Raw genomic sequence first — 18,088 nt, forward strand, 5'->3', positions numbered from 1 at the left:
TCTCTGGGCTTCAGTCCCCTCATATGTAAAATGGGGGGTCCCCTCCAGATCTCTGCTCCCAAGACCCACCTTGGCCCCCCGCGGTGCCCAGAGAGTATGGAGCCGGAGAAAAGCAGGCTCGGAGGCCGAGCCCGGCGGCAAGGACCCGGCCTGCCAGCCCCGCAGACTGAGGGAAGCCCCCGCCCGCTTCCCTAACTCCTTCCAGGGGCGCCCCACCCATGCCCTCTGGCCCTTTCTCGGAGAGCCCACCGCGACCCAGACCCGCCCCCTCCCCGGCCTCGGCCAATCGGCCGCACCCGCCTCCAGGGAAGCGGAGGCGGAGGCCGGGGCTGGGTAGAGAGGCAAGGCTTCCCGCCTTCGCCAGCACCCATTGGCTCTGAGCTCGAGGGAGCCCAGAGGCCGGAGTGCTACGGGATTGGTCGAGGCGGGTCGGGGCGGCGGCTCCCATTGGCTGCGCAGGTCCCCGTGATGCGGGGTGGTGACTGACGGCTCCGGGTCTGAGGGGCTCCTGCTTGTCAGGTTCTAGGTAGGTGCATTTCCGCGCGCCCGCCGTCGCCCCGGGCAACGCTGGGGGAGCGGGGAGGGCGAACCCATAGCTGGGGCAACACCCCGCGCCCTCTGGGGGGCGCCTGGGGCTCGGTTGCGAAGGCGGCGGCCTTGGCGGGGGCTCCTCCTCTTCCTCCTCCTCCTCTCCGACTCCCCCCCCACCTCCTAGCCATTGCCCACCCTCCCTCCGGCTAGGTGAGGGGCTTCTCGGGTGGAGGGTGGGGTGCGAGCCTAGAGGCCCGAGGGCGGAGGCCCGGGCCTGCCCCTCTGGGGCCCCAGGGGGTGCCAGACAAGGGGGGAGGGGCGGTGGCTGGAGATGGCTCCGCCCCCGCCCCGCCCTGTCCCGGCTGCTGGGTCAGGGGGTCACTTAGTGTCTGCGGCCGAGGGGTACGTGGTCCACACACTGCCAGTGCCCCCCATTCTCCCTCAGCTGCTCTGCCTGGCTGCCTCCCCCTCCAGGGCAGCGCTAATGGACAGGGCGCAGCGGGGGGTGGGGGTAGTGGGAGGAGGCCACCCTGAGGCCTGGGGGGAGTTGGGAGGAGGGCTGCACCCCCCGCCCCGTTTCCTTATTTTCCCTTAGGGTATGAAAAGGACGAGGGCCTGTTTAGGGTGTCCCTGGGTCTATTCCTGACAAATAGGTTTTTTTCCTTCGTTTCAGCCTGTCTGTCCTGGGAATGAAGTGATTTAGAGGTTGAGAGATGTTAGTCGGGGTGGCAGACATTACTTAAAACCAGTAGGATTCCATGGGTAAAGCATTTTAATTTATTTTTTCTTTTGGGATACAAATAATCTCACTATGTAGTGATTTGTTTATATTGACAGATTTTTGTTTTCATTTTTCATTATGTATTGTGAAAAATTGGCAATCTTCTCGTTACGTTCAGAGGAGGCAGCAGATTGCATAGTTGACACATTTTGAAACCGACTTCTATTCTACAATTAAAGTTAGTTCTCTACAGTTTTCTTCCTATCCCTCCCTCTCCTCCTTCAAAAAACCAGGCTTTTAAAGATGTAACCAGACTTTGGCCAGTCTCTTGAGGCCGTGGGCGTGGCCAAAGGCAAGTTACAAAAATATAAATCAGTTTCACAGCAAGAGACAATATCCTCACCCAGCACGTGTTGTAGTGTGTAAATACCTCGTTTAAATCCACTTAAGATACTTGGTAGCTGATGGCTTATGCAAACTATGTAAAAGTCAGATTATTATTATTATGCCGGATAGAAATTTTGGGCTCACGGGGAAGGAGAAATGGTTGGGAAAGTTAAATTCCGATTAACTTTGCACAGATTAATATTTTGGACAGCTGTGTTATTTAGCATGAGTCATTATTCTTTACTAAAGAGGTAGGCACTGTGATGAAGGCTTTTTAGATTCTTGGAGTGAGTTACTTTTGGTGCACTAAAGAGTACTTTGATGTTGCCCAGTTTTCTTTGCTGTGAATACTCCTATCAATTCAGGTTTCTTCCTGGTCATCTGATTCCCTGTAATTCTTAGCCGTATTTTCCCTTAAAACCCATATACTGTGTGCTGAAAGCCTCTATTTTCAGCACTTAGGATTGTTATTCTTCATTCTTTCTACATGATTAGCTCACCTCTTTTTCTGTTCATACATGTCCTTCATGATGTTTTTTTTATGCCACTTCTAGCGTTGTTGATTATAGATATATGTTACAGCCTACTTAAGGTTATCATTAGTCTTTCCATTGCCCTTTGACTACTTGTGTGACTCAAGAATTTTTTTGTACTTCTTCTAATTCATGTATCGTTTTGATAACAGTGGTGTGAGACAGACTTAGGCCTCAGTGAACAGTTTAGGATACTTGAAAACATGCAGTTTTCCACATGTGATTCAGCCCTGTCTTTCCCTCATAGGACCATCTTATTGTCCCCTTTTTATAACCTACTGAAAAAAAGTCCATCGTTGGACTAATTTGATGACCTAACCATCTAGATGGTTATAATCTAGGTAACATGTAAATTCTATTCAGTTTGTCTTTGTGTATGTGACTAGAACACTCACATTGCTGTGAACTTTACTGAGTATTATAGTGTTCTGGGGCTTGCTACATTTAGTAGCACCCTATAAAATTGCAAATCTAGACATTGTTTTGTCAATGCATTATAGACATACCATTCAAGGTTGTTTTTTAAGGGCCCAATTTTTGAAGAGCCTTGAGTTTGCCAGGAACTGCAATTTACAATCCAGGTCTCTTGAGAAATACCCGAATTTATTGGCATTCAGTTACTGTGAGATAAATACTCAAATGGACTTGTGATCTCTTTGATTTGGGTATGCTTTGCAAACCTTAAAATGTTATATAAACACTAGCTATTATGATACTGATACTGATGGCCTATCAAATTTGCCGTAGGAAGACAGTGGATCTCACTTCTGTTCACCTCAGACCTTGTTTTTTGTTATGTGACCAGCCTGTCTTCCTATTCTTCAATTCTTTGAAAACATATTTATTCTTGTTCTTTGGAATTCTATTGCAGCATGCTCACACTATTCATGTGATGTTCATTGACCTCTATGTGAAACTCATTTTAATTTTTGAGAGCCAGTAGTGTGCCTGGTCTTGCTGCCTTATAACCACACTGGTAAATGGTAATATTAAAAAGATGGTGCTTTGCTTTCATGAAAACCTTCTTGTCTGTAAAAGAGTTTTGCAGTTTCCAAAAAGCAGTCCGGCCTGTTCTCTTCCTCTTATTCAAGTTTGTGCCCTGTCTGATATTTCAGACATACATATTGTTGGACAGACTCTATAGGGTGTCATCCAAATGCGTAATAAAATTCTTCATCCATTTGCTCTTTCTAGTATGGATGGTTAGGTCAGATTTCTTTGAGCGATTATAGGTCATTGGGAGGATTTACGGTGTTATTGGACTTGAAGCATTCATCGTAATATCTGCAAATAGGAGCATCTGGAATTCCTTATTATCTACAAGGAACTCTTTAGTTTGGTCTCCAAGCTGGATCTCCTCTTCTATCATAGTGGACTTTTGGAGAACATACATCTTTGTTTTATTCCTTGATTGATAAATATTTTCAGAAAGTTTATTTGTGTTTTTAAAGCTTTCAAGAAATCTTTAATAATAGATGGGAGACACTTTATCTTTGAGATACCAGCCTCATTGAGGCCATGAAGATAACAAATTATTTCATGTGAAAATGTTAGTTCATATTAACATTTAGAAATTGCCCTTCTTGAACTTTCATGCTGCAGAGTGGGCTTTTTTCTCTGTTAATGGTGGTTAACCTTAAAGTATTTTAAATCATTAAAGTTAAGTCGATACAACTCTTATAACACTTTAAGTGTTAAAGATTCAATTCAGGTTTTTAATAGGCCTGTTACTATACCATCATTTGCTATATAGCTTTATATCCTTTGAAAGACAACATTTCAAACTTCTAGCAAATGGCATTCTAGGAGGATCCGTAATGTTCTGGGACTTAAGATAGTATCATAATTTGTTTAGTCATTTCTAAATTATGGACATCTTATTTTTACTAGCTCTTTGTTAACAAAAAAAAAAATGCTGCTATGACCATTTTGGTATATGTGAAACCCACCTTTCAATTTTTGTAGGTCTTTTGATTTTGTAGTAAACCTGCAATTTCTGAAATTTTTCCAGTATTTCTAGCCAAAAGGCCAATCATTCTTGCTATAACAGTTTTCCAGCTTAAGTATTTAGGTACTCTACTATGGCATTCTTTAACTTGAGGGCTGGATTTCCTTCTTAAGGACCACCCCTTAAACTCAAATTACTCTGGTTGTCATTGATTAGCCAACAATAGGTTCCAGCCCAAGCCTCACTTGGTCATTGCTTGGGCCCTGATGGCTCCAAGTGAGTGTGAATAGCAATTGTTTCTGTTTTGGCCAGAAGTCCTGAGAGTCTTCCCCTCCCAGATTGATTTTTTTTCCTTTTTTTGACTAGGAAAAAGAGGCCATTCTTTGTCTCATTTCTTACCTAGCATTAATCATGGAATGAGCATTGCCTTTGTCAAACTGAGACCTAGGAAAGACCTTAACTTAAAGAGGCCAAGGTCTCCCACTGCATCTGAGGCCATCTCCAGTCCTGGTATATATCCTGCCACTGGACCCAGATCTCTCCAAAGGAGAGAGAGACTGGTCACTTTGCATAGCCCTTCCTCACTTAAATCCAATTCACTTGCAAGTCATGGCATCACCTTCCTGATGTCATGGTCCTCTTGGAGAACAAAGGGCAAACAATAACAACAACCTTTAACTGAAGCCTTATTTCAGGCCTGCGCAACATATGGCCTGAGGGCCACTTGTGGCATGCCAAAGCAGCCCGAAGTATGTTGTAAAAGCCTGTTTTACATCCTCCACATTTTTTTGTGGGCCACCTGAAATCTTTTGATGGGCTGCAACCTGGCCCTTGGTCTGTATGTTGTGCAGGCCTGCCTTATTTTCTTTCTAACCTTAGATGCCTTGGAGTTATTTTTTACACCAAACATGGTTTCTCATTTTAATGTGATATAATAGGCCACTAGGTGGGATTGTTGGTGGTACCACCACCACTATGAGTGCAGGATAGAATGGTAAAGCTGGAGTCTGGAAGATGAGTTCAAAATTTGCCGAAGATCCTTACTAGCCATGTGACCCTGGGCAAGTCACTTGACTTCTCTGTGCCTTGGCTTCCTTATCTGTAACATAGGGATGGTAATGATAGCAGCAACTTCTCAGGTTGTTGTGGGGTTGAAATGAGACGAGATTTGTAAAGTGCTTTGAAAACTTTATAGTGCTATATAACTGGCTATTATTAGCTATTGTTAAAACATAATGATTTCTCAATTTTCTATGATTGAGCTGTGATTAATTTTTAATATGGGACTAGCTACCATACAAAATATTCTTGGTATTCTCTTCTGTAGCAGATGTTAGTAAAAGAAAGAAGCTTTTTTAATACTGGTATCTCATGCTTATGGAATAGTGTATTCTGGAAAAAAACTGCCTATAAGGCAAGGTTCTGAAAAGTAAATAGATGGTTGATATTTACTGTAGTTAGAGTCACAGAATTTTAGAATGGGAAGGAATGATCTTAATAGTAATTTAGTTAAACCTTGATTTTACAGATAAGAAAACTGGGACCCTGAAAGATTAACTGAATTACATACAGCAGAAATGCCCACTCTCCTCATTTTTAGTCAAATCCTTTTTGTGTTATTACTAATAATTTAGGTTGTGAAAACTGTATAGAGCTAATCACTCAACCTGCTTGTAGATAGGTAACTCATGAAGGCTTGATATTCCAGATAACATTCTATGAATACTCTTAAAAAAGTATTCAGGCCCAGTGCCACCCCTCCTATAGTCACTCTTGCTGAGTTAAGGAGCCCATTTTGTGATCCATTTACCCCATTTTGTGATCCATTTACTCCATTTGGGGTATGTGACTGATTAAAATGTCTGTATGCAGCCCCAGGTCTGTATGGAATAAAATATGGAAGAAGATTAATGCCGAGGAACATATTTTAACTACTATTGCTAATTTATCAGTATAATTATTTCCCAGAGTGGCAGTAATCTATGACTATTTAAATTTACAGAAAAGGTGATAGGAATGAATCATCCAATTGGAAACCTGTTTCATGGGTAAACACCATGGGTAAAGTCTATGCTTCCACCATGACTAAAAGACTCATTGATTAGAGAATAAGCAATGGATGCATCATTGGGAATCAAAAGGGTTTCATGTCTACTGATGGCTGCAGCCGGCAGTTGTTTATTGCAGTTCATATTGGATGAAGCCAAACATAAAAGGAAAATGTGTGGTGTGTCCTGGCTCACTCCAACCAATGCATTTGGTTCACTGCCACACAAAACAGTATCGTTAGCACTCAAATGGGCTGGTTTGCATGAAGAGGTGTTTAATGTTATGGACTGTGTCAGGACAGCACGAACTCTATCTGCATAGCCTTACACTAGGCATTAACATCCAGCCACAGTGAGGCAAAGCTGCCCTCTTAAGCTCATAGTTTTTAATAACACCAGAAATGATAATACATGCTCTGATATTTACAGGAACTTAAAGTATGATTTTTACAATAGGAAAATTAATGTCCCGTCTTATGCAGATGATTTAGGCATAGTTGCTGACATCCTTGACTCCCTGACTAAAATGCTGAACGGGATAAGTAAGGTTGCCAATATATTTTTAATGAGACCAAATGTACAACCTTATTGACCGATGACCAGAAGAAGAAGGAATTCCCCATACAATTCCAAATTCAGAGTTGGAGGATCTCAGTGATGTTTAACACCTGTTCTTACCTTGGAATTCCTATGGGGTTCCACACTGTAAATTCTGTGAAGGATGCAGTAACTGATGACCACAGACTTAGACCTAATGGACCAGTCTAATTTGTCTCCTTATCAGAAAACGGACACAGTAAATACTTTTTTCTTATCCTGCATCTATATATCATTCTGTCTTAAGAATGGTGTGGTCCCCAAGAGTGCCCTCAGACTCTTGGACAGAAAAATTTAAAAGATGCCAGGAGATGGCTACACCCCTCAAAGAGCTACATTAAGTGCCTGTATCTCCCATATAAAGTATAGGATCTGGGGAGAGTGAACCTCCTACCACTAGTTGTACTAGCTGTCATCAGTCATTAGGTGGCTTATAGGGTAAAGTTTCTAGCATTAGCCAGTCTGGGCCAACTGCCTCACTGTACTTCTAGTGATACAGGGAGGAACACAATTCAATGTAACCCTCAACTGGACGATCTCGCCATTTATTTAAATGGCTCTATGGAAGGAGAATTTGGATACAAAGACACAGTAGCTCCAAACATCTGGTCCCAGTTATGAGTAGCCTCCTGATAATTGTCAACTCTAAAATCTCAATTGAGTGGAGAATAAAGTATGGTGTCCTGGGTGTTGGTTCTAGAAGGAGTAGAGAGCAATTTGAAATATTCACTAAGATATATTTTTTTAAGATATTATTTTAAATAGAAGCTAGTCAGCAAACCTTTTCAGCATAAAACATATCCTATCACCTCAATGGCTATGGCCTCAATTTTTTTTTTATATGGGAATTTTTACCTGATTTGTGGTCTGGCACTTCATTTACAGAGCCAGACTGGCCTGTGTCCCATTGAATGGGGCCAGAAGATTTGACTCAGGAGCTAAGCTCTTTCATTGAGGTAGGGCATGAAATGAAATTTTCCCACATATACTCTACTACTATTGCCCAATAGCATGATAGTATCTTAGACTTGTTAGAACCATCAAAGGGCCAGAAAAAAACTGAGATTTGGGCAAATTCAACAATTCCAAGACTAGGAGAAGCTTTAAGACCAGACTTAGTAATCTGGGATAATAAGAACTGCATTGCCACTGTCATTGATGTTATTCTACCCTTTGAAAATAGATATTCTGCAATATCAGCCTGTCAGCATCTGGCTCAGGAAGGCTATAGAGTATATTACAACATGCAGATAAGTGGAGGCCCTCAGAGGATGGATTCCAGGTAATGATATTGTATTGTCTAAATTAAAAATTAGTCTGAGGTATGCAAACCTGATGAAGTTGATGGTCAGGACTCTATTAGATGGAACAGGGACATAACATTTACAGGACTTAGTACTCAGAATGAACTGAGATGAACATAGTAAGAAGCGATTGTGTCTTAGTTTATATATAATATACCATAATGTTCTTTTTGTGATCTATTTTATAATCACATTTTATATATGTAATGTGATGAACATAGTAAGAAGCGATTGTGTCTTAGTTTATATATAATATACCATAATGTTCTTTTTGTGATCTATTTTATAATCACATTTTATATATGTAATGTTTACTTCTTTAGGTTTATATTATACTTTTAATATTACTAGGTATTTGATCAATTATCCCTGCAAAATATAATATGTGATAAATACTACCTGTAATTCTGTTCATCTAAACAAATTATTTGAAAAAAGTAAAAATATCTGATCTCATTTCCCTGATAGATCTAATAATGTCTAAATTGTTAAGTTCCAATCTGAAAATTTCTTAACTTTGATACTTTGGCATATATAAATATTTTCCTTCCTAAATGAATAATTTTAAAAATTCAGATTCTGTATATCATGTTTGCTTAAAGTGAAGAATCCCTTTATTTCACTAAATAAATATAAGTAAATCATTAACAGAAATTCATCCAATTGATTAAAATTATGTTCAAATACTTTGAAATTTAGGATTTTCTATGCTACTTTTTGTTCTTTAGGACAGTGGAAAATAATAATTAGTATAAGTGGCAAGAGGTTGACTATAGCTTTAAACATATTTTCATCCCTAAAGTATGGCCAGAGTGTTTTTCTGACTGCAGACCTTTTTTCTTTCACTTCAGCTTTTCAGAAGTGATTGAACTAAATATGTGAATTTTACAGACTGTAGAATGCTGGGACCTGAACATAAGAACTTAAAAGTGGTATAGAAATAGAGTACTATTATCACCTTATTTTTTCTTACTTCTAAATTATTTCTTTACTATAGAATCACAGTATCTTTTTTTTACAATCATGATGTCAGTTTTTAACTTGAAATTAAATCCTTGTGTTGAAGTTAAGGAGTAACGTCTGACAAATTATTGTCTCTTCTGTTATCCTTATATAATTTTTTTTGTACATGGATGGATCTGTATCTCCTCCTTGTGGGCACTCTCTCCAAGAATGCAGATCATAGCCCATCCTTACCTTCTCAGCTTATCATGTCTTGCCCAAGTTCTTCCACACAGGGCCTACTCAGCATGTTAGGGGCTTTCCTTTAGTGCTGTAGTGGAGTATTTCTTATTCTCACCATGTATCTAACCCGTTTCCTCTTGTCATCCACCTTTCTGATGGTATGCTCTGCACTGCTTCTTTTGCTCAATTCTTGGTCGGTAATGTGTTGTAGCTTACTCACTTCTATCATGGGACTCTTTATTGCTCTTTACATTGTGACTTTCAGAATGAATTCTTCTATTTACTGCTAGCACATATAGTTGTCTCCTTATTCTTATCACTGTTAATAATGTTCCAGAAGAAATTATATTTGTTAATACTTGTAATAAAAGCTCTGTGAGTTATCTTATAATAAAAATTAATGCAATAAGTACTATTCCCCCTCAGCTGTCTCTGATGGAGAATAAAAAAAATGAAATCACTTGTCTAGTATAATTGATTTTACCTGGATTGAGGATATAGGCTTATTATTGAAGTTTTGGGAGAGGAAAATTTAAGCTGGAGATATGATAGTAAAAATATAATGAGAATAAAAAATGCTATACATAAAAATACTCCTTATATGTATGTTGGCCTGTTTTAAAAATCTACTTAAAACATTGCAATTATTGAAATTTGCTTTTAAAGAGCATAATATAATATATATATATATATATATATTTATATTTATATTACACAGTGAAAAATTTGTACAACAGAGTATTGCATATAATGATAGCTGAGTGTTTACTAGAAAATAATTATCTTAATTGCTAGTATTTATTATGATTAAAAAAATAGACAATTATCCCAATAAACAGTCTGTGTTGTTTACCTGTCTTTCAGTGACTAATGAATGGCAAGAGTTTGAGAGCAGTGTTAAATATGTTTTTATCTGTAAACTGTGGTCAGAATTTTTTTTAATTTGACTGCAAACGTCTTTTTTTCCTTAAGTTCAGCTTTTCTGGAGTGATTTGCTGGCTTCCCTAAACTCTGTATGTAAATTTCACAGACTGTGGAATGCTGGGACCTGACCATAAGTACTTACTTAAAAGTAGTATAGAAATGAGTACTGCTGTCACCTTACTATGCTTAACTCTAAACTACTTTTTTACTTTTGAATCACAGTATCATATTTTCAATATTAATATCAGCTTTCAAATTTTCATGAAGTCCTAGTGTTAATTAAGAAATAACATCTGAAAAATTATTAATGTTTCTTCTGTTATCCTCATGTAATTTTTTTTATATGTAGATATATATCTCCCAGGTGGGCGGATATCCCTCCAAGAATGCAGATTATAGCCCGTGTTGCTCCTGTGCTCGTGTTGTCTTATTATGCTAGGATCAAATATAAACTTTTTTTTTTGACAGTTAAAGCCCTTCATGATCTGGCTCTACCCTCTGTCTTTTCACCATCTCAATTTTATCACATATTTAAAAAAATAAGTTTTTATTTGTACCTTCTTTTTCTTATATCACCGTAGTTATACCAAATAGTCAACTCTCTCCCTCTCCCAGAGACTATCCTGTATAACAAATAGTAATTTTTTGGAGAGGAAGAAAAAATCAACACAACTGATCAGAACATCGAAAAACACTGAAATGTGCAGTGCGTAACACCTATTGATCTTCTACCTCCATGAAAGGATGGGTTGGAGGTGGCCTCTCATTTTGATTTGAGTCTTTCTTGATCTCCTATATATTGTTTTCTTGGCTCTATATTTATTTTATTTTATTCTGCCATACAGATCTTTTGTTAAGATTGCATATTCATTTAGAACATATTGTGGAATATGATGTAAAATTTTGGATTAAGCCTAATTTCTACCAGAGTGCTTTCTAGTTTTCTCAGCAGTTTTTATCAAATGAGTTTTTCCCTAGGTAATTTATATTTTGCACTTTATCAAACAGTAGATTATTAAGTTCTATTTTTCCTGAATCTCTCTGGTTTAATCTGTTCCAGTGATCTATTTTTTAATTAATACTAGATAGTTTTGATAATTGCTACATTAAATATAATTTGAGGCTATTCCCCCTTTGTCCCTACTTCTTTTCATTATGTCCTTGTTATTTTTAGATCTTTTGTTTTTCCAAACGGATTTTGTTATTTTTCTTTTGTGTTCTGTAAAGTATCTCCTTGATAATTTGATTGGTATAGCATTAAAACTGTAAATTAATTTTGGTAGTATTGTCATTTTTATTATATTGGCACCACCTCACCACGAGCACTGAATATTGCTCCAGCTATTTAGTTTGTTCATTATTTCTTTAAGGAGTACTTTGTAATTGAATCAATTACAAGTCTTTCATATGCTTTGATAAATTGATCACCAGATATTGTATGCCTTTTATAGTTATGTAGAAAGAGATTTCTCTATTATTGCTTCTTGCGTTTTATTATCATTATTATTATTATCATATACAAATGATATTGATTTTTGAGGATTTATTTTATACCCTGAAACTTTGCTGAAGCTATTGTTTCAATTAGTATCTTTGCTAATTCCCTAGGATTTCTAAGTAGACTACCATATCATCAGCAAATAGTTTTAAAAACTTCTCTTTGCCTATTTTTAATGCCTTTAATTCCTTTCTCCTCTCTTACCTATATCAGGTAATAGTGGGGAGAGTGGGAATCCTTGCTTCATTCCTGTATTCATTGGAAAAGGTTCTGGTGTATGCTTATTTCACATGATGCTTGCTTTTGGTTTTAGATGCTTTTTATGATATTAAAAAAGGGTTCTTGGTGCATATGCTTTGTAGGATTTTTAGCATAAAAGTGTTGTACTTTGTCAAGGCTAGTCCTTAAAAGTTTGATAGAATTCTCCTGTGAATCTATGTAGAACGTGAGTTTTTTCCTTCAGGAATTTCTTTACAGTTACATCTAAATTTCTCCAGCATTTTATTGAGTTCAGTATTTCCCCTTTTGTTTATCTCTCTGTTAGACTCATCCAAAGCTGAAAAGGAGATATTGAAGTCTCTTGTCACTATTGTTAGTATCTATGTCTTCTGGTATCTCAGACTGTTTCCTTTATTAATTTGGATACTAAGGCACTTGGGGCATATAAATTTATTATTGATACTGGTTTGTTGTCTGTGTTTCCTTTCAGCACAATATAGTTTACTCATTTATCACTATTTATTTTTTGAATTTCTTTTGTTTTGTCAGATAGCAAGGTGGTAACACCTGCTTTTTTGGACTCATTTGATGCATAGTAAAAAAAAATCCATCTCTTGAGTTTTATTTTGTGTCTTTTTTAAAAAAATGTGTTTCCTGAAAGCAAGATTGTAGGGGTTTGTTTTCTTATCCAGTGTCACTGTTTTTCATTTTATTGTATTATTTAATCCATTTGTGTTTAAAGTTATGAATTAGGTTTATATATTCCCATCTTTCACTAATAATAGTTTTTTAAGATTTTTTTTCTTTCTCTGCTGTAAATATAGTACTGTGTTCCTACAGTTACCTTAATCTTAATCTTTTTTTAAGGTGGTCCTGTTCCCACTGGTTTTCTTTCCTTCACCTCTGATACCCTTCTCTCATTTGTTGCCCCTTTCCTTTTAGGATTTTACTTGTTAGTTCCTTTTTCTTAACTGCTTTTATCAGTTATTGAATTCTTTTCCCTTCTCAGTCAAGTAGATTCCCTCTTCTTTAACTTGTTCTATTCATTAGTTTTTAAGTTTCATTTTTTTGTGCTTTTTCCAAAAAAGATTTCTTTCACGTATTTCTTTTCATCTTTTCTGTTTGTCCACTCAAGACTCTCATTCTCTGATTTAGGACCCCTGTAATTATTTTATCTCTCTTTTTCTCTCTGTTTCTTATGTAATCAAAGCTTTCAGGGTATCTATTCTAGGCTTTTCCCTCTAGATAGTTTCTGTTACTGCCTTGTAGGTCTTGACCAGTGAATTTTCCTTTTCCATTTTGCCTCATCACCAGAATGATACCAATCATCGCAGGTATTCAAAAGGATACAGTGCATTGTTAGGACCCTCTCCCTTATCACATCCCTGATTGTGCACCCCACCACTGATCTATACCCTCCTCTGGTTATCTTTTTCATATGTCCCTGAAAATCTCCTCCCTGGGTCCATGCTTTCCCAGGTGCCACTTATCCCCAGGAAATTTAACTCTCTACTCCAGAAGTCAAGTAGACTTGTCAAGCACCAAATCCTCCAGGCCACACCTAGTACAGTCTCCTCTTCTCCTTTTACAAGTCATCTCTTATCACTCATAGGAACATTCATGTGGAATTTCTTCTTTCATCCAAAGTAAAACCTCCTTTCATCTTCCTCCCCTTATATACTCTCCCTCTCCCCCCACTTCCCTGTCAGCTCTTCTCATTCTAAGACCACAGAGGTCAAGTCATTGCTAGCACTTTATTTGACCCTGGAATATTATATGCTTCTCTATATCCCCTTTCTCCCCTTCCTCCTTTTCATGTCCCTCTCATATTGCTAGTATTGTAGTCCCACAAAAAATATTGTTTCACCTATAGGCAGGATGTCAGCAGGGGTTCTGTCCACAATGTTTCATGCTCATCTCCCCCAGACTTCTGCCTTTATCCCTTTTTCATTGTGTACATTTAGAAATAATTTTCTTACTTGTCTCTCTGCTGTCACTGTTGCTGTTGCTGTCCTTGGCTGTGATATTTATTCACTCCTGCATTTTTGTAATTTGTGGTCTTTGAGAAGCAAATATTCTTTTCAGGTCTAGTTTTTCTTCTTAAAATGTTTCACATACCTCTTTATTATTGAATATCCATCTATTTTCACGTATGATTAAGACCGATTTGCAGGACAAGTCATATTGGGTTCCATTGCTCTTCAGAACACATTATTCCATTCCCTTCCATGTTTTCTATGATTCAGAATAGTCTTGCATTATTTGAATTTTCTTTATTTTGCATCTGAAGGTTTTTCTCTTGAGTTGATAAATTTAATCACTATGTGTCTGAGAGTTTGCTGACTTTTTCTTTTTTCCTGAAGATGATTTGTGAATTCTTTTTTTTTTTTTGAGGGGGGAGTGACCCAGGCACAGACACAGGTGGGGAATGGGGCAGGACAGGTGGGCACAGGACATGTCCTCCCAACCCAAGGCCAGGGCCTGCCCCTCCAAGGGGCACCAGAAGGGGCAGATCGCAGTAAGGGCCCGAGGGACACAGTATGGACACCATAGGGGAGCCACTCCACTGGCTGGGGCAGCGAGGTCCCCTCAGGAAAATTAAGAGTAGGGCACAGCAGGGCAGAGCCTCCCACTGCTTTAGGCCTAGTCTCCCATTTTTACTTTAGAAGTCTGAAGGATGATCACAATGACCCCAAAGAAAGCCAGTGGCACTACCAAAGATCTCTTATGAGGATCTTGACGAAGAGGCTGGCATTCTGGGTATTACCCAGGGCAGCTCCACTGCTCACATTGCCCACACACATATACCACGGAAGAGGTTGGACAGGCCTGTGGTGAGGCTGGCACCAAACATGGATAGCCTGCATGGTAGTTACGGCTCCCAGTGGCTTTGGAGGTGGTGCCGTTGAAGGGCTCTGCCATGTTGCTGATGACAATGGCCATAGATGACCACAGCCTCGCAGAAGGTGATGCTGACCAAGTTCTTGGTCTTGATCCTGGGGGCCTTGACCCCTCCACCAATGATAGATGAGCCTGTGGTGTAGATGCCCCAGGCTGCTCCCACAACAGAGAAGGGGATGGCCAGCCCTGTCCCTCGGTTGGACCATGTGTAGGGTGATGGCTCCATGAGGAACCATGTCACATCAAGACGGAAGCCCAAGTGGAATATCGTGTAGCAGATTCCTCCGACAATCATGCAGCTCCAGAAGGCCACGGACAGGCCGGGAATCCAAGCAGTGTGGGTCCTGTCTTGGCAGGGATCAGGGGTCAGGGATCGTGGTCCAGCCTGAGCTTTCTGAGCCCTGCTGCCTCTGCCTACCCATCCCCATCCCCAATTTGTGAATTCTTTTATTTAATATTTCATTTTCTTTTCTGTGTTCATATGTTCTGGGTAGTTCTCTATTATTTCCTGCCTTCCTTGGTACTCTAATGTTTTCAGGAAACCTATGGTTTTTAGGTTATCTCTACATCCTGTCTTTGAGATCAGCAGGTTTTGCTTGCATAATGAGCCCATTTTCTTTTAGTGTTATTATTTCTTTGCCTCCCTTCTTCTAGATTGCCCTTCACTTCTGTGCAGTTTGTTTCTTTGCCGAGACTTGTCATTGTAGATTCCAGTTTTTCTATTCTGTCCATTATTTTTGCTGTGCTTGACATAAATTCTCTCATTCTCATTCTCTTTTGAACTACTTGGGAACAGTGTGTTGTGGTTCCATGTTCTCATCACATTCTATGGAGTCCTCTGCTTCATCAAGTGTTGGATAATTTTCTTTTGATTTGCATTATTCATAGATGCTTGATCCATTTACTAGATCTGGAAACCATATTTCCTTTTATTGTTAAATATTTTCCTTGCTGATTTATCTGCTTATGTTCAATGCCTTTGAGCTTTGTTCTTCCTGAGATCTTTTGGCAATTTCAGTCTTTTTTCCCACTTGATTTTCCCCTGTCCATTTTCTGACTTTGTCCCATCTGATGGTGGTGGCTTCCTTGAGGGTTGGATCTCAAAGCCTCTCAGACTTCTCCCCTGCTGGGTGATGAACAGGTTACCAGCCTAGGTCTCTTCCCCAGGTGACTTTTAGATGGTCAGAACTAGCCCCAGCTGGATCATGGGCTCTTGTCCTCAGGTTTGGTGGGGTGTTGCCCTCTTCCCCCTTTCCCACAGTGTCTTGCCCTGATGTCCTCTTCCACTCAGTTCTCTATCAGCAGTTCAGAAAGCTGCCATACTGGTGCAATGGTGTTGTGAGCCCTAGAGAGCTGTCTTCCCTAGTACTGACAGTAAGATCTATTCAGGGTCTGTGCTATGGGATTGCGACTCCAGTCAGGCTTGTTGTTTTTTAAGGCTTGTAGTGTCACAGGCTATTTGTTATGGCCAAGGCAAACTTCTGCAACCTAGAGCCTGGGGTCTCCAAAGCACTGGAGAGAAGGAGGGGGATGAGGTCGTAGGGATGGCCTTGTTTTTAAGCCTGTTGGTCCCTGGGTCTGCTAGTACAGCCTCATTGCTGGTAGTCCAAGAGGTGGGGGGTGGAGGTAGTGCTGAATGTTTTTTTTTTTAATCTTATTTGGATTTGGGGTGCCCTAGACCATGGAGACATCTGAAGTTGCTTTATCTTTGGCACATGATTAATGTTTTGGAGAGGTTTGAGAGATCTTGAGGATTAGAGAAAATGTCTGCTCTTCTATCTTGTTCACGTGACCCATGGGTCCTTATTTCATATTTTGCTTTCATATAGGTTATATTCCACACATCTAGTCTACTTGTGACCCTAATATGTCATTCTGTTTCTAGTTTCTGCACCTTTGCACAGGCTGCCTCTCTTACCTGGAATGCATTTTTCCCAATACCTCCACCTTTTATAATCCCTAGCTTCCTTCAGAAGGGCCACTGTCTACATAAAGCCTTTCCTGATTCTCCTAAATGCTAGTGCCTCTCACTGACAAAATTACCTTCTTTTTACCTTGTATATATCTTGTACTTATCTATGAGTGTACATGTTGTTTCCTCAAATAAAATATAAGTTCTTTGAGGGTAAATTTTGTTTCATTTTTGTCTTTGGATCCTAAGTTTCTGGTACGTAGTAATAACAAAATGCTTTTTTGAATGATAAGTTGATAGTATGCAGCAGGACTGTTACCTTCTTATCCCTGGAATCTATGACACAAGTTCACATTAGCTTTTTTGGTTGCTATCTTATATTGATGACTCACTTTGTACTCCACTGATCTTCAGAAATTTTTTTTAGACAAACTGCTAACAAGTATAGATGTAGCCACTTTACCCTTTCCATAGGGCATGGTCAACCATCATTGTTATTCTTACTCCTTAGCTAAAGTCCTATGCCAGTGCCTCTTTATGGCATAGAGGTGATCTTTGGGTTCTCAAAATTTATGCTAGTGTAGTATATACTCTGGCATGTCCTACCTACTAAACTAGAAAACTTTTAAGTGTGAACATGGTGATGTCCTGTTTTCCTGTTGTCCAAGGACCATTGTAGCAATGTTTGGAGGTGCTCATCACCAGAAGGTTGACCATCAGGGGATGAATTTATTTTGGCCACAGCAAGTCATGAATGCCATCTACTAAGGCACAGAACTATTGACATATTGAAGTGAGTAAGCTATTACCCCTATGTATGCCATTAGCCTCCTTGAAGTTGACAAAATCCAACTCTTAAAATATTTTTTTTCACAGCTTATTTAAGATAGACCTATGATCATTTTCATCATTCTCTTCTGCAAGTTCTTCAGAACGTCTTAAAGTGTGATGCCCCCAAATGGAACTGCCATTTTAATTGAGATCTGACTGGAAAAGAGTAATAAGGTAAGATTGCTTTTTTCTTATTTCACTTATATTATGTAGTATACTATCAAAGTTATATTTTCATTTTGAAATTGTAAAACATTTTTGATTCATATTTATTTCATGATATTTTATAATCCTTATAGCAAAATTTTCTATTTCATTTATCTAGTTTGTTTAGACTCTGGTTTTAAAAATTGTGTATTAGTTCTTGCAATGACTACCATTCAACCAAGTGATTTTTATTTCATTTAGGTCACATTATTCTCCTGTCCTATCAATATTGTTTGGGTTTTAAATACTGTTGTCATATTATGTAGCATTTTATTAATATTACTCAAATATTCAAATTGATCTATGATCTTATTGATTTGTACATTCTCTCCAATAATGCAG

The 18,088-nt window shown here is 38.9% G+C and overlaps 1 protein-coding gene and 1 pseudogene across 15 annotated transcripts in view; one reads left to right on the forward strand and one right to left on the reverse strand.

Annotated features, from left to right (window-relative positions):
• Positions 1–457: 457 nt before the first annotated feature.
• The window catches only part of FER (FER tyrosine kinase), a 257,864-nt gene continuing 240,233 nt past the window's right edge, over positions 458–18,088 (forward strand). For 12 of the 15 annotated variants that reach the window (XR_013486092.1, XR_013486093.1, XR_013486094.1 and 9 more), the window contains exons 1-2: positions 458–526; positions 17,585–17,713. The gene's annotated coding sequence lies outside the window, so the exon portion shown is untranslated. Of the gene's footprint in view, positions 527–7,948; positions 8,048–17,376; positions 17,502–17,584; positions 17,714–18,088 lie in introns of all 15 variants that reach the window. The other 3 variants (XM_078153082.1, XM_078153083.1, XM_078153084.1) reach the window with 3 other exon arrangements.
• Positions 14,527–17,187, reverse strand: LOC110195889 (V-type proton ATPase 21 kDa proteolipid subunit c'' pseudogene; annotated as a pseudogene).

This window comes from Phascolarctos cinereus, unplaced genomic scaffold (genome assembly GCF_003287225.1).
Source record: "Phascolarctos cinereus isolate Bilbo 61053 unplaced genomic scaffold, phaCin_HiC Scaffold_4;HRSCAF=312, whole genome shotgun sequence".
NCBI classification, from domain to species: Eukaryota; Metazoa; Chordata; class Mammalia; order Diprotodontia; family Phascolarctidae; genus Phascolarctos; species Phascolarctos cinereus.